This window comes from Chiloscyllium plagiosum, chromosome 30 (genome assembly GCF_004010195.1).
Source record: "Chiloscyllium plagiosum isolate BGI_BamShark_2017 chromosome 30, ASM401019v2, whole genome shotgun sequence".
In the NCBI taxonomy this organism is placed as follows: domain Eukaryota; kingdom Metazoa; phylum Chordata; class Chondrichthyes; order Orectolobiformes; family Hemiscylliidae; genus Chiloscyllium; species Chiloscyllium plagiosum.
Window position 1 is genome coordinate 46,471,540 of NC_057739.1, and position 3,572 is coordinate 46,475,111.

At 44.8% G+C, this 3,572-nt stretch overlaps 1 protein-coding gene across 2 annotated transcripts in view; it reads right to left on the reverse strand.

Annotated features, from left to right (window-relative positions):
* The window catches only part of LOC122565021 (zinc finger protein 239-like), a 39,184-nt gene extending 36,785 nt beyond the window's left edge, over positions 1-2,399 (reverse strand). The window contains exons 1-2 of one of the 2 annotated variants that reach the window (XR_006316054.1): positions 2,270-2,399; positions 1,176-1,275 (exon numbers count right to left, since the gene is read on the reverse strand). The gene's annotated coding sequence lies outside the window, so the exon portion shown is untranslated. The remainder of the gene's footprint in view (positions 1-1,175; positions 1,276-2,269) is intronic. The other variant, XM_043720670.1, reaches the window with a different exon arrangement.
* Positions 2,400-3,572: the final 1,173 nt, after the last annotated feature.

The window sequence follows — 3,572 nt, forward strand, 5'->3', positions numbered from 1 at the left end:
GCAGGTCCTTGGCCTCCTCCATCGCCAGACCATGGCAACACGACGCCTGGAGAAAGAGCGCCTCATCTTCCACCTAGGAACCCTCCAACCACAAGGGACGAATGCAGATTTCTCCACCTTCCTCATTTCCCCTCGCCCCACCTTTTCTCAGTCCCAACCCTTGGACTCAGCACCGCCTTCTTGACCTGCAATCTTCCTCCCGACCTCTCCGCCCCCACCCCCTCTCCGGCCTATCACCCTCACCTTAACTTCCTTCCACCTATCGCATTCCCAATGCCCCTCTCCCAAGTCCCTCCTCCCTACCTTTTATCTTAGCCTGCTTGGCACACCCTCCTCATTCCTGAAGAAGGGCTTATGCCCGAAACGTTGATTCTCCTGCTCCTTTGATGCTGCCTGACCTGCTGTGCTTTTCCAGCAACACGTTTTTCATTACCCGCATGTTGGGAAGGATGGCAAGGTCCCCGAGACGGGTCACAGGAGATTTACCAGAATGGTTGGAAGGATGAGGGATTTTAGTTGCAGGGATAGGGTTTTTTTAAAAAAAGATTATTCATTCATGTGATATGGGTGTTGCTGGTACACATTGAGAATATCCATCTACAATAGATGGACTCTGCTTCTCAACCTCTCCCCTTGCCTAGGCTGTGGTAAGCTTCAGGTTAAAGCACCACCAGTCATCTCTCCCTAGTGAGAGAGCAGCCCTATGGTCTCGTAGGACAATGGTGACTTTACCTTTTACACAGTGATGCCACCATGCATCGGGGGTGAAGAGAAGGAAGTTGAAGGTGGTGGATGGGACCTCACTCTGGCACACTGAAAATCCTCTAGGAGAAAGCATTTTCTTTAATATTGTTAGGGGCTGCACTGATGCAGGCAAGTGGAAAATGTTCCATCACAATCCTGATGTGTACCTTATAGATAGCAAACAGACATTGGTTTATCAGGGGTTTGGGAAACAGATTGTTCTCCTTGTAGCAAAGGAAATTGAGAGGAGCGGTGATAGTGGGGCTTGCTGAAGGTATATATTAGGATGCTAAAACTTACACTCATCAGCTGACCGTAAAAGAATTACAGGACAATAGTGAAAATTTTGGGCAAGATCGATCAAGAGATTGGAGTGATTTAACAAGAACTTCTCTGCAGCAAGTGGGAATGAACTGGAACACAATACTCACAAATAATGCTAATATCCAGGTTCTGATGGACTGAGTAATTCCGTCACAGTTTGGTGTCACAATTATTGAGATTCCCACCTGCAAGTCCACTTGTAATACCCTGTAATACAAATTTATCATAGGCATCACAGTCAGTCCAGGACAAAAATTCACAGCATCCCCTCCTCATGGCCTAGGAAAACTGTGCATTCTCCCTGCTGCACACTATCCCTTCTGGAGGCTAGCAGCTAATTCAGGGGGAAATCTATTAGGGTTTCCATCTTGGGACTTCAGACTAAAATCTTTGACACATGGTGCAGAACATTCCAAGAGTTAGTGAGTTATGGGGAGTTGCCCTTCTGTGTCATCAGGACATGGGGTGTGAAAGGCTAATGCTAATGATATGCAAGTTGCCTCTATTCTGAACAATGGGCAGCAAGCTCCTCTTAGCAATTCCAAAGAGTATCCCGAAAAAAAAAGATAACAATTAGACACACACCGTGCTGCTCAGAGCTCTCAATAAAGATCATCAAACAATGAGGGAGGATCTCAAAAGTCATAACAGTAGAGTTCTGAGAAGGTCACAAACATTTACAGAGAGAAACTGATAGGTGAAATGAGCAGTAAGTTGGCCTATGGAACTTAAAGCAGGAAAATGTGAAGTTGTATCTTGTAGAAGAGATAATAAAAGAACACAGAGTATCATTTAAATGGTGAGAACTAAAGAAAGCTGTACCGGAAGGGAGAGGAGGAGGAGGAGTAGTAGTAACAGTAGGAGGAGGATGAGTGGGAGAAAAACAGAGTTGGAATGCTTGTAGTTTTGCGAGAATGGGTGAAGAGTCAATATGAACTCGGAAAGACAAGTGACTGGAGAAAGATGTACGTTTAGGACTAAAACCAGGAGCATCACATCAGACAGTTTGGCTTGGTGGGCTAGTTGAATGGAGGGAAGCAGCAGAGGCAGCTGATCAGATTGTCTCAATCTTAGTGACAGAGAAACTCCATGTGCTCCTCACTCCTGTTGTTGGAGGGAGGACGGAGAAAACAGGATGATGGACTATATTTCACAAAGAAACAAAACCTGTGTCAGTGATATTTAAAATGAGTGAACAAACCTGATGCATTTAACTTTTATCCAGAATATTAAAATATACAACTGAAGTCCGGCTTTGAATCCCACCTCGGCAGATAGTGGAATCTGAAGTGAAGAAAGAATAACTGGAATTAAGAACAGACTGATCTACATGGAACCACTGTGAATGGCATAAAAAAACCTAATGTCCTTCAGGGAAAGAAATTGTATTAATCATTGCAAAGTCTCAACAAAGGAATGAAACTGGATGGACCACATGACATCTACCAAGGCATTAGAAAACAGAACTAGACAATCAGCCCTCTTGACCCTGCAAAGTCTTCCTCACTAACATCTGGGGGTTATTGCCAAAATGCGGAGAGCTGTCTCAAAGACTAGTCAAGGAACAGCCTGACAAAGTCATACTCATGGAATCATACCTTACAGACAATTACCAGACCTCACTGTTATAGACTAGGCCATATTGGATTTGGTACTCGGTAATGAACCAGGACATGTGATGGGCTTGTTAGTGGGTGGACATTTTGGCGATGGTGACCACAATTCTGTGACTTTCACCTTGGTTATGGAGAGAGATAGGTGCATGCAACAGGGTAGGTTTTACAATTGGGGAAAGGGTAATTACGATGCTCTAAGACAGGATCTGAGGAGCAAAAGTTGGGAGCATAGGCTGTCAGGGAAGGCTGTTGTGGAAATGTGGAACTTTTTCAAGGAACAGATACGATGTGTCTTTGATATGTATGTACCTGTCAGGCAGGAAAGAAATGGTCGTGTGAGGGAACCTTGGTTGACGAGGGAGGTTGAATGTCTTGTAAAGAGGAAGAAGGAGGCTTACATAAGGTTGAGGAAACAGGGTTCAGACAGAGCAGTGGAGGGATACAGGATAGCCAGAAGGGACCTGAAGAAAGGGATTAGGAGAGCCAAGAGAGGGCATGAAAAATCTCTGGCGGATAGGATCAAGGATAACCCAAAGGCATTTTATGCATATGTGAGAAACATGAGAATGACGAGAACAAGGGTAGGTCCGACCAAGGACAGTAGTGGGAGATTGTGTATTGAGTCGGAAGAGATAGGAGAGGTCTTGAATGAGTACTTTTCTTCAGTATTTACGAACGAGAGGGACCGTATTGTTGAAGAGGAGAGTGTGAAACGGACTGGTAAGCTAGAGGATATACTTGTTAGGAAGGAAGATGTGTTGAACATTTTGAACAACTTGAGGATAGACAAGTCCCCCGGGCCTGACGGGATATATCCTAGGATTATGTGGGAAGCAAGAGAGGAAATTGCAGAGCCGTTGGCAATGATCTTTTCGTCTTCACTGGCAA